At 45.7% G+C, this 12,419-nt stretch overlaps 1 protein-coding gene across 1 annotated transcript in view; it reads right to left on the bottom strand.

Moving 5' to 3' along the window:
• The window catches only part of Bach1 (BTB domain and CNC homolog 1), a 37,897-nt gene extending 26,114 nt beyond the window's left edge, over positions 1-11,783 (bottom strand). The window contains exon 1 of the mRNA XM_036203782.1: positions 11,683-11,783. The gene's annotated coding sequence lies outside the window, so the exon portion shown is untranslated. The remainder of the gene's footprint in view (positions 1-11,682) is intronic.
• Positions 11,784-12,419: the final 636 nt, after the last annotated feature.

The following is a 12,419-nucleotide window of genomic DNA, read 5'->3' as shown; positions in this document are numbered from 1 at the left end:
GTAGACCAGGCAGGCCTTGAACTCTGAGGTCTGCCTGCCTCTGCCTCACAGATGCTGGGATCAAACATGTACACCACCATGCCTGGTCTGTCATATACTTACTGGATTAAATGTTGTATTTGAAATTTTAAGACAAAGTCAGGCTCAAAAGCGAGGAGCTGGAACTGTTAAAGAACCTGAAAAAAGTTGTCTCCTACTCAGATATCAGCAACAGAAGGTTCTTCATACCCCAAATCTGCAAATCTATCTTTGCTCGGTCAGGTTCCTAAGTTTGGAAAAGCCTAGAAGTCAATTCCGGAACAATATGAAAGAAAATAATAAACATAAAAACAAAACCCCAAACCCGGAGTTCAAGCTACAGAAGTGAAAACAAAAGAAACCACCACTTCACCTGCCATCCTCCTTCAAAGAACTGCAGAGACAACTCGACCTTTTGTTTGCCCTATGCACTGGCCAACTACCTAAAGTTTAAAATGACTGTTGCATCTTTTGTGAAAACATGCCCTAGCCGCTAGAACTGGTCCATACCAACAAAGCATCCTTCCTGAATCCAGACGTCTCATCAAGCATATCAGTCACCGTTATCAACTGTGGGCTACACATTACACACAGTGAGCTGCCTGTGTTTGAGTTATACACTACAGTGAGCTTTCATTTTGTTGAGATTGGTTTGTTAAGACATGTCTCATTATGCAGCCCAGGCTGGCCTCAAACTCCAATTCTTCTGCCTCAGCACCCCAAATTTCAACAAGCTTTGAAAACTGCATATACACATGAGAGCAACACCAAGGCACATGGGTTTCTGTCACTCCTCAGAATGCACATGACTCTTTCGGTCGCTCCCTCTGTGCACCTCTGGCTATGGGGAGCCAATGACCTGTGTCTGTCACCATCCCCGTACAGAAACATGAACTTCCCTTTGACATGCAAATACATTGTGTCATGCACTCTTTTTTAAATTTCTTTCACTCAGCTAAGTGGTTTCAATGCACACTGATGCTAAGAACATCTGATGTTTCTTTTTGTTGTTGCTGTTGGCAAATATTCCATTATACAAATATGCAACAATTTGTTCATCCACTTAATTGGTGATAAAGATAGACAACTGACCTAGTCTCAGCTTGGGATGATACTAAAATTTTATTAAACAGCTGCCTAGACATACACTCACTCCACGTTCCCAGGGTAAGTACCTAGGAAGACAGGAGCTGAGTGATATGGGAGGTGTATGCTCTTCACACACAATAGTTTCCCAGATGGACTAAATCATTTCGCTTTGCTACCAGCAGTGTGTGGGCCCATCCGTACCAGCTCTATACCAGCACTAACCCTTGGCACCAGTCCTCTGCATCTTGACTCTCCCGGTGTGTGCAGAGTATTCACCGTGCTCTTCTTTGTCATCCTGGTGCTAATAACAGTGAGCATCCTCACATGTGCTTGTGTTGGCCGCTTTTCATCTCCTTGTGTGAAATATATTAATTCTTCCTAGACATTTTTTAATTATCTTTGAGTTGGAAGAGCTAGTAGAATTATGATTAGGATTGCAATAAGACTATATTTATTTAGGGGGAACAGCTAACAAATCAAGCTCCCAGCTCATGAACAGGGCTTCCCTCTCCATGTTCCAAGGCCTTCTTTTAATATCTCTTAATGTAACGATGATGCTGTCTAGAGCAAAGGAGGTTTGTGCATCTTCTATTAAGTTTATTCCTATGTGTTTTATGGTTTATGTACATATATTTGAGCTCTTATGCTTTATTCTACAGGTTTACTACATAATTGCAAATGTATCTCTGAGATAGGAGCCGAAATCCAACAACAGCCTGAACTAATTCATTAATTCTGAGGCTTCTTTGTAAATTCTTTATATTGTTTTTCTCTGTGCACAGTCACGCCATCTGAAAACAAATGAGTGTACTTCTTCCAGCCCTTCCTTATGCCTCCTTTTCTCCCCTCACTGCAATGACTGACCCCGAGTGGTGTCCCGACTCACTCCCTTATCAGGAAGTGTGCACTGACCTCCAATGTGGGATAGCTATAGAGTTGTATTTTTAGATGAACAAGTAATGGGCAGAAAATGACGGCCCCAGTTAACTTAAGGCTCCCACAAGAAATTCAAAAGGGGGAAACTGAAAATCTCCCAAAGAGTGAAATTCTGGGTCACTCTGCCTCCCCAAAACCTGTGTCATGCCTTAAGTACGCACTTCAGACATCCCCATATCCACAACCAGATGCCACTAAAGAGAAGGCAAGAGGATTCTTATAAAGGGGCAAGAACCCTCTCAGAGCCTCACATGTGGAACGGTGGCCGCTGGGGGACACAGTAGTGCTTGAAGTACTCCATGTCCCCCCAGCCCGCTGAACAAGCTCCTTCATGTCTCTTTCTCTTAAGAACAAAAACAGTCATTTTTCTTAGGAAAAAGAGATGGTATACGTAATATGTTTAGGATAGCACCTGGCAAATGATTTTATTTTTATGCTGTAAATGTGTGTTTTTAATGCACAAGGTGACACCAAAACAATTCAGAAAGAAACGCATTACCACATAGTTCACACTCAACATTAATGCAGGTAAAAAACACATACATACACTGTTAATCGGTTCTCAGAGAATGGCATCCCAGTTATAGGACAGAATGAAAATTATTACCAGCCTTGACAAAACCAAACCTTCGCTAGGGGATGGAATCCAAGAAGGTAGAAAGAGAGGTAGTATTTCTGCACTACTTACAATGTAGGGTTCGACTGATCCTGTCATATTAAGGAGCCCAAGGAAACAATAAAAAACATTTAGAGTCGAGTGGGAGAGGTTCTCAACAGCAGAAACAAAACTAACCGGACTATGAGGGAGAGGGGAGAGAGACAGGAAATCAACGAAGTCTCAGATTGACACACAAACATCTTACAGACACAGAGGTGATCACCAAAAAGCTCAACACCAGACATGAGTAGATTCTGCATCTCAGCAGAATTACAGCACAGTAAAGCAGGCTGTTCCCTCTAACTTTTTATTCATATTGATTTCACTAAAAACAATCTTGAAAGGTGTTCACAAAAATAGTAACAAAAAACAATCCGATTCAGTTCAATAGAAATTGCTGGTAAATTGGCTGTGAGAACTGATGAAACTTCTAAAGATTTTTCAAATAGGAAAGGCATCTAAAAGAGAGAAAAATCAATCTTAAACTACGATCTTAACAAAAAGTAGATTTCAGCAAAAATGAGGCGTTATCGGAAGGTTAGGTAAGATACCGTACAGGGACCAATACAAGGATTCCCATCATCACAATATAATATCCCTCTCGAAATTTCTTGACACACCCCTTTGTGATAGCTGGTCAACCTGACAAGATCTGGAATCACCCGAGGCAAGCCCCTGGACGCCCTGTGAGGGCTCTTCTCGATCAGACTGACTGCAGTGGGAATGCCCATCCTAAAGTGGGCAGTGCCAGCCGGCAGCAGCCAAATCTAAGGAACAGTTCCTGTACTTTGCCCGCTCGTTTTTGAGTCTTACCAATTGCTGCTACCACTGTCACTCTCTCTCCCCTGCAGCCATCCCATGAAACTATCAGAGCTCAGATTCTTCAGCCTTCCCACACGGGATGGAAACCAGCTCTTGAGGAATCCCCCCGGGGCTTCCGCACAAGGTTGGGACAGCTGAGGCATCCAGCCTAGTGCACTGAACAGCTCTGCTTCTCAGCTCCACCTTCCCCTTGCTCAGAGTGCAGGCCATCAGTGTTGGCCCACCCAGGCTATATCATGTAAGCCAATCTAATTAACCCTCTTTTAATATACCGCATTTAACACTGGCCAATACACACAGATACTTCCAATCCTCCTCTTTTCTTCCCCAGGAAGAGCAATGCACACTCACACTGTCTCCATTTCCCTCTCTGCAATTTCATGTGAGTCCACCAAAGGTCAAACTGCCAATTTTATTGCAGTGACCTCAGCAATATTCAACAGCTTTTTCATCTTCTCCCTGAAATCCTTAGGCTTCCAGGATCCCACAGTTCATGGACTTCCAACCTGCCCCTCTGACATCTCAAATTTTACATGTACAGTAATACTGGGTGCCATCCATCACCACACTCATTAGGATAGTCATCAAAATATTGAGGTAATTTTTTTTCTTCAGTTTCAGCATTCAAATTCTCAGCTATAAACATGTATCACCTTATAAATATGAAGCAATAACTAGAGACAGCTAGCTCTCACATACACAGACAGACACGTCAGTCATTAAAGCCAATCAGAGGTTCCATTCACTTCCCTTGACACTGACATCTCTGTGTGAACGCTGGCTTGGGGGAAAACAGACACAACGGAGAGAAGAGCTTTAGGGAAAGTTTTACACACAGATAAAGAAGCATCCCATGGCAGGGGTGGGTATCAGCCTCCCTGCAGAGAACTGAGTCATTGAGATAAGGCATTGAGCTGGGGCTTGCCACTGGAAGAGAGCAGATGCTGCCGCTATCTCCAGCCTTGATCCACACAGCTAAGCTTCTGCAGAATGTGTCACTTGCTGGCGAAAGCAGCATCTTCCAGCAAACCATGCAGTCATCTTACCACTCCTACAGCTCTTCTGACTTCCCCAGATGTAGGCTTCTCCTCATCTACGATCTCCTGGCTCATTTCACTGCAACTGGCCATCCTATGACAGAAAGCTGGGCTCTCAAGGTGTAACTTCTAGAAAGTGCTGCCAGTGTCTAGAGAGGTTCCTGGTATATAGAGCCATAAGTTTACCTTACATGTAAACCCAGTATCTGACAAGCTTCGATGTCACAAATGCTGAGATAAATTTAGTAACCCACCCTACTATCTACAGACTCATCAGATGTGTATCTGTGTGTGAGTTTGGGAAGAGCAGCAGCGTCCACAGAGAACAAAGCACCATTAAAGCCAAACACTCACGACCCCTACCCTGAACTTTGGAGGGGCAAGCGCCTAGCTGAGCTCCTCCACCAGGAGCAACTCCTTAGGTCAGCCTGCTCTAGTGACTCGGTGCCCCAGATGCCTGAGGCCTGAACCCAACTAGACCATGAACCCAACTAGACCAGGGATAAAAGGCAAGCCCTCAGAAACAAAACACACCTCACAGAAACTCAAAGAACTAGAGCATGACTGGTACTTGGGGAGTCCTTTACCACAAAGACATAACGGAGCACAGAAAGTTGACAGTGGTCACAGTCTCGGCATCAACGGGAATTTCCTTGTAGTTCTCTCAATGACGGCTACAACTGAAGGCATTTTGGCAAAGATGCCTCCTCAGCAGGGCGACATGCTTTTCACCATTAAACGTCTTGCTAATAAGCCAGGCAGACCTATGACCCTCTCTCAGTGGAGAGGCAGAGGCAAAAGGGTTGTGGCCCTCAAGGCCAGCAAAACCCTACCCAATAACAAAGTCTTCAACAAAAATGAAAAAACAATTCCTAAAAGAGCCATAAACTAGTTTGCTGATTCTTCTAATTTAACAGACGGCTCCTACACACTGGAAAACTGTGTGCTGTGCCGAAAAGACACCCCAGGAAATACAGTAAATAAACATCAGTACCTTGGAAATGACACCTGAGCCAATACACAATAACAGCCTTTCGCTGCAAAACCAGTGCTTAAACATAAAATATACACTAATAAAATTACGGTTCTTACTGAAAACCACTTACTCTGGAATTACAACCTAATAAATGTATTAAAACGTTAATAAATGTTTATAGCTAAGTATTTTATAATCAACTCTCTGAACTGATTGAGCTGACTTCTAAAAGATGTTGGCATCCTTAGAAGAAGGAGAAGACATTAAGCACAGGAGGACACATGCAAGCAGGGAAGTCGGTGGGTTGGGGGTGTCTCCCTACTTCTTCAAGTGGACGCTGAAGACTTCGCCTCCCCAGTCAAGAGCACCTTCCTAGGGTGTCCAGGAGGTAGACAGTCAGTTAAACAGATTAATGGAGAGGAGTGAAGGAGGGCAGAGCCCTCCTCTATTATTTAATCTGCAGTCTGGGAAATGGCCCACTGCTAACGTCCACGCTACGAAGGACAACCAGCAAAAAAGGACTCTGCTATAAAGAAGGAAGCATGGGAGAGCAGAGCGCAACCATCAACGCCACTGACCCCACCTCAAAAATGAATGGAAGTTGTTCGTTTAAAGTAAAATAACTTTATCAGACAGTTTGGTGGTTTGAATAAGAATTGCCCCCCATAGGCTCGTCGATCAGAGGGCTTGGTCATTAGTGAGTGGCACTACTTGAGAGGAATTAGGAGGCGTGGCTTTGTTGGAGGAGGTGTGTCACTAGGGGTGGGCTGTGGGGTTTCAAAAGCCCAAGCCAGGGTTGGGGATTTAGCTCAGTGGTAGAGCGCTTGCCTAGCAAGCGCAAGGCCCTGGGTTCGATCCTCAGCTCAAAAAAAAAAAAAAAAAAAGTCTCAAAAGCCCAAGCCAGTCCCAATGCCTCTCTCTTCCTGCTGTCTGTGGCTTCAGATGTAGAACTCTCAACGACTTCTCCAGCATCATGTCTGCCTGGTGCCTCCATGTTCCCTGCCTTGATGAAAATGGACTAAACCTCTGAAACTCTAAGCCAGCCCCCAAATAAATGCTTTCTTTTATAAGTGTTGCTGTGGTCACGGTCTCTCTTGACAGCATTCAAACACTGACTAAGACAGATAGAAACCAGGAATACTTACTACAAAAATATTCTTTTGAACAAAGAATATCCCAGGGCTTTTAAGAAGATGCATCTAAACTTCCTTCTAACAGAATATAATTTGCACACAACTTCAGTGCATTATGAACATGTCCCAACTGTCCCAATGCTGAGAAGGGAGCCTGCATCTGACCAGCTTCAGGGCAGTCTTCTGTACCCTAACAGCAGTTGGTTACTGGGCAGCCCCTGTTTCTTTGTTTCCCAGGTTTGCCTTAGGGAAGGTTTTAATACCCTACAAATGCATCCTAAACTCTGAGGTTCTGAGGAGAACTAAGACAGGTCTATTCTGAGGAGCAAAGATGTAAAAGGAAGTGCTAGGTATACAAGATGGGTAACATCTCCACAAATTATATTTGCTCACTCCAAGTCCCTTACAGGTAAAAAATAAATCACAAGATCAGTTTCCTTTGTATCTCGAAAGGTAAATTAGAAGAATGAGTTAATTCTAGCCACTTTCAGTAATCACAATGTATGGAAGAAGAAACTCAAAATCTAAGTGTTTCAACTTAATATACAGTCAATAAGGACACATAATACCCTCTCCTTCAATCTGATCCAAACTGTCAAGTTTCAAAGCCCACAGTACCAGAACTAGCCCATATTGGGTCACTCTGCGGCCATCAGTAGACAGCTTAGTAAGCAAACACAGCCAAGGCACACTGAAAGACAGCTGTTCACCAACAGGACACCCACACGGGGGTGAAATCCAAGTGTCTGACACACCTTTCTGAACAGAAACAACTACAGCTAAAAACACCCTCACTGTCTTTGTAGCATGGGTCACTTCTCTACAGGCTTGTTGTCTAAAGGCAACACAGGGCTTACAAGCTGCAATTGGAGGGTGCCTTACACATGCCCCCCCATAAACTGACAGAGTCCAGGAGGTAGAATTGAAAGGCCAGTTCCATTCCGGCACTAACAAGCAGAGAGGGAGTGGCCAGGCTGCTAAATCTGATGGGGCTGAGCATCCTCAACTAGGATGCAAAGGAAGAGCCAGAGAGGAAATTCTAAGTACTTTTTATTTCTTCAAAAATCAGTTACATTTAACTGGCAGGACACCATGGGGTGCTCCAGAACTCAAGGCTGAGTCCATAAGCACCAACCTGACACCTTGCTACCAACTTGCCAATAGCGTCCATCTGAGTTGTATTTCTAGTAGCAATACCTGCCCTATGACACACCACCAGCTCACCTGTGGTGGTGGCTGCTAGTCCAGCTCCCAGAAGCTACCTAACAAGGCCCTGCCTCGTTCTGGACACCATAAAATAGGACCTCACAATTTATGTCCTGACCACTTGGTTCACAGTAACATACTAGATGCTCACAGCAATCTATGATACAGATATCATCATCACCACCATTTTTCGGAAACACAAGTAAATTAAGAGCTAGCTCCAAAGCCTAAGATGATGACTTAGGCAAAACCTGATCTTTAGCAATACAGTTCTACATCTCCCACTCAGAGCTTATAGCTTCTCTGTCAAATGTACAGGGACTCTAACTTCAGATCTGTTAATGCCATGCACTAGGGAAGCCGGGGGTCCAAGGTGATGTAAAGTGGTAATTTATCTGCAGTTTTGAAGTTTACTCTCTGCAAAGGGCCTGGATTTAGGAAACAACACTCAAATTATCCATGCTTTGGATATCAGTTGAGTCTCTCCTTTGGCATATTTTTCTAAAATCAAAAGGATCTCATAAATCATCTATCCCACCACCTAAAATAATCTTTTCATTTTGCTGGCTCTTCAAGAGACATAGGGTTCAGGGTTCAAGCAAGTGTCCTACTAATAGAAAGTCTGAAAACTGAAGGGGGTGGGGGGAGTGACTGTTAATAACCTCAGCAATGGACAGAGCAAGCCAAACTGTGAAGAGTCCTCTGCCATCTGGTCATGTCAACAGGTTTTGTAAGCATTATTGTGAGAGTCACCTCCACAGTACAGAGGTACAAAAGCATAGGACTGGATGGTGAATAGTAGCCACACTTCCTGGGCCAGTGAGATGGTTCAGTGGCTAAGGGTACCTGCTGCCAAGCCTCAGGGCTGGAGTGTAATGTCCAGACACATGTGATGGGGGAGAGAACCTATTCCCACGGGTTGTCCTCAGACCTACACACACACACACACACACACACACACACACACACACACACACGCACGCACACACACACCCTGGTACCTGTGTGCCCATACACATAAACAGAGAGAAAAGAATACATTAAAACAGAAAATGTAAAATTAGTAACCCCTTCTAAAAGACTGACATTTTAAGGAATACCACTTTTCCCAGGGTATTATCTAAATGCACAGTTTTAATAATTCTCACAAGAGTATAAAAAAGGGGGGACCCATAGGCTCTCAAAGGGTAAGAAAATACTGTCACTTTAAAAACTTGGCTATATACTTCAACGTGTAAATTATCAAGCAAGTATTCCTGCTATCCCTTCTGCTACTCTTCAGATCACACACTTTCAACCACCCACCCACTAGTCTTACCTTCAAATTCAATAAAATGTTATCAAATTTAACTATATCATTTCTTATTTCAGTCACTAACTTCAACAATGTAGCCATAAATTACCACCTTCTATTCTTTACAATATAAAAACTACATATGAAGTGAAAATTAAATACTAAGAATATTTTGAAATAACTACAGCTCTCCGGAAGAGATCAGAAAGTAAAAACAAACAAACAAAATAAAAAACCTGTTGCAATTTCAGATGGTATTAGCAGTGGAAAGTGAATTGTGGATCCCTCAAGAGAAAACAAGATAAAATGCATATAACCACATTACTGCATACACACGTAATAATGTCACTCTGCTTCTTTAACTTTTTGGCTTTTATTTTTAAGTATTTTTAAAAGCAAAATTTGGGTATTTTCATCTCAGATAAATCATCTTGTATACTACCTGACAGCTCCTAATATCTGAAAGATGCATGATTGATAATCCCTAAATCTAAAGCAACAAAGTAACTGTTTTCCTACTCTAAATGTTTTTAAGGAAATGACCGTCCATCATAAAGAATGCATCATCATTCTTGGGCCCACAGAATGGCTGAGTGGGTAAAGGCACTTGCCACCTGCCTTTGATCCCCAGAGTGCACAGGATGGAAGGGGAGAGTGGTAACTGCAAACTGTCCTCTGACCTCTGCCTAAATAGATGCAGAAAGCAAGAATAAATACCTAATCGTAAAGAAAATTTACAGGGGAAAAAATTTTTCATTCTTTTGGTCAAAGGGAAGAAGCCAGCTCTCCTCTCCCTCAGACACGTTTCCATTTCTAAACTTTGCACTGAGGACTGACTGGTATGGGTATGTGATCATTTTTTTCAAGCAAAAAGCAATCACACAAGATCCATAAAGTCAAGAGAGTGAGACAGACAAATTCTGCCTTCCCATAGAGCCCTAGCTCTAGGCTTGACCCAAGAGAACCTGCAGACTTCGTCCTTTACCTCTCTGACCCTATAAACTACTTATGCGGGGAAAGCCAAAAACCCTGAAAGGAAATCCCCTTTGTGGCCTCATCAAAGACAAACTTTTACAAAGAATGACTTAAGCATGTCTTCACCACTCAGCATCAACACTGGAAGCGAAACAATTAATGAAGGACATCAAGAGAAGGGAATGTTTCGTTTCCAAAACTGTAGGATGCCTTCCTTCTATCTGAAATCTCTCCAGCACAAACTTTCTCCAGCAGTAGGCCACGAGGCTGCTGTGTAAACACCACCTCGGTGTTATACTTGGCCACGTCCTGAGCGTGCTCTTCCACGTCACCCACTGATTACCTGTATCAAAACACACAGCTCGCCGCTGGGGGCCCCCTCCGGCCTCCAGAAGCAACCCCTCCGTGTGTGCAACTCAGCCTTTTATAGTGGAGGCATGTGATGCGCGTATCTGCACCAGCTGTTCCTAATTACCCCTCAGACTGGGGTGAATGACTCAGCAACACAAACTCTTTTAAAGAGTCACCCTACCTTGTTATCCAACCAACGTAGCGAACAAAGGGAAGGCACTTGACAGGACCGTCGGTTAAACAACAATACAAGAGGCGATCACGCCTCCAAAGCCACCAACTCCAAGATGACTCACTAGGAGCCTTTTCCCCCTAGACTACCTTACGATGTCCAAAGCCAGAAGTGGCAAGCGCCTTCAAGCCCAGCCCAGAGCTTGCACCACTACCGCCAGAGCAGGAAGAATAGGCTAACCCATACCCCTTCCCATTTCTCTGAATGTGTGTAGCGTTCAAAGACTCGGCCACTAACAAATCTAGGGTGTCCATCCTTTAATCTTTCTGAACTGCCTTCCATGTAAACCCAGTGGGCTGAAAGGAGTGCTCAAAACCTAAACAAAGACCCAGCAGGGGCATCCTCCGTGACGAGCAGTCACAACTGTATACAATTCTCCAAAAAGAGCAGCATCCTGCAAAAACAGCCTTTGTTCTTCCCAGCCTGTCGCTGGAGCTGGATTTTCCCACACACGTTCTTTCAGAATTACTACGTCTGCCTTGACTCAGCCCGTGCTGAACGTAGAGAGCTCACTACATAAAAGCCATCGGCCCAATTCCACCAAATGACACCAAAGTGCCGGGGAAGAGACGAGAACGCGCGGGCCCTGGCGCTACCGGACACGGACACAAAGCTGGTGTCGTTCTTATCACCGAGACCCACTCTGCCTGTGCAGTGAAGAGTCGAAATCACAAACGTGCGTAAAGCTGCAACAAAGGGAAGCCCGGGCCGCAGGGTGGTCCTGGTGTCCGGGCTGGCTCGGCCTGGCCCCCGCACGCAAACAGAGCGGGACGCGGCCCGCGGAGCTCGGTGCAGGGCGGCGCCGGCTCGGCGGGTCCGGAGAGTCCGCGCAGCGCGTAAACAGCGCGCAGCCTGCCGCCCCCCACCCCCAGGTCCGCGCGGCCGCCAGCCACCAGCCTGGTTGACCCCCGGGAAGGAGGGAAGGACGACAGCCCGCACCGACCGAGCCACTCACCGGAGCCGAGGCGCGGCGCGGCCCGACTGAAGGCTGCAAGCGGCGGTCAGGTGACTCACTCCCTCCGCGCGGCCGGCCGCCGTCCCCTCCCCTGCGCTCCGCTCCCCTCCGCCACCGCCGCCAGCGCCTCCCGGCGCTAAAGCCCCGCCCCGCCGCAGACCCCGCCCCGTGGCCGAAACCCCGCCCCTTGGCCGAAACCCCGCCAGGCCCAGGCCACGCCCCGTTCCAGACCACGCCCTCCACTGGTAAGACCCTCCAAGTCTCTTTCCTGGAGCCCCTAAACGGTTGCGTTCTGGAGCTTGGAGCTGAGAGCCAGGTCTCCAGCCCTGTCTTCCTACCTCTGCCTTCCGTGGTAGGGTGACAAACCACCGAGGACCACCTCCTCCTCACCTGCTGAGGGAAATAAAGAAAGGTTGACGGCTCCATACCTCCCCCTAGGGTTGTTGCATTGCTCAGGGAACACCCCACCACCCACCCACAACAGGTCAGATAAGGATCTTCTGCCTCACGCCCCCCAGAAACCGTGGGAGCTCGGTTCAGCCATGCTCCTGGGCTGCTTTCCAGTCCGGGTGAGAAAGCCTGGTGTTTGAACTTGCCGAAAGGAAAGGGGTGTGTCAAGAACTTTGTCTGGAACTGGGCAGGACTTTTAGGAGCAAGTTTGAGAGGAGGAGGCTGCCGCCCATCTCAGTGATCACTAACTTCCCTTCAAATTGTGTCAGATGAGGCCCTTCCTTGAA

This window comes from Onychomys torridus, chromosome 12 (genome assembly GCF_903995425.1).
Source record: "Onychomys torridus chromosome 12, mOncTor1.1, whole genome shotgun sequence".
Classification (NCBI taxonomy): domain Eukaryota; kingdom Metazoa; phylum Chordata; class Mammalia; order Rodentia; family Cricetidae; genus Onychomys; species Onychomys torridus.
The sequence above is the reverse complement of the archived record's forward strand: the minus strand, read 5'-3'. Positions and strand labels throughout refer to the sequence as shown.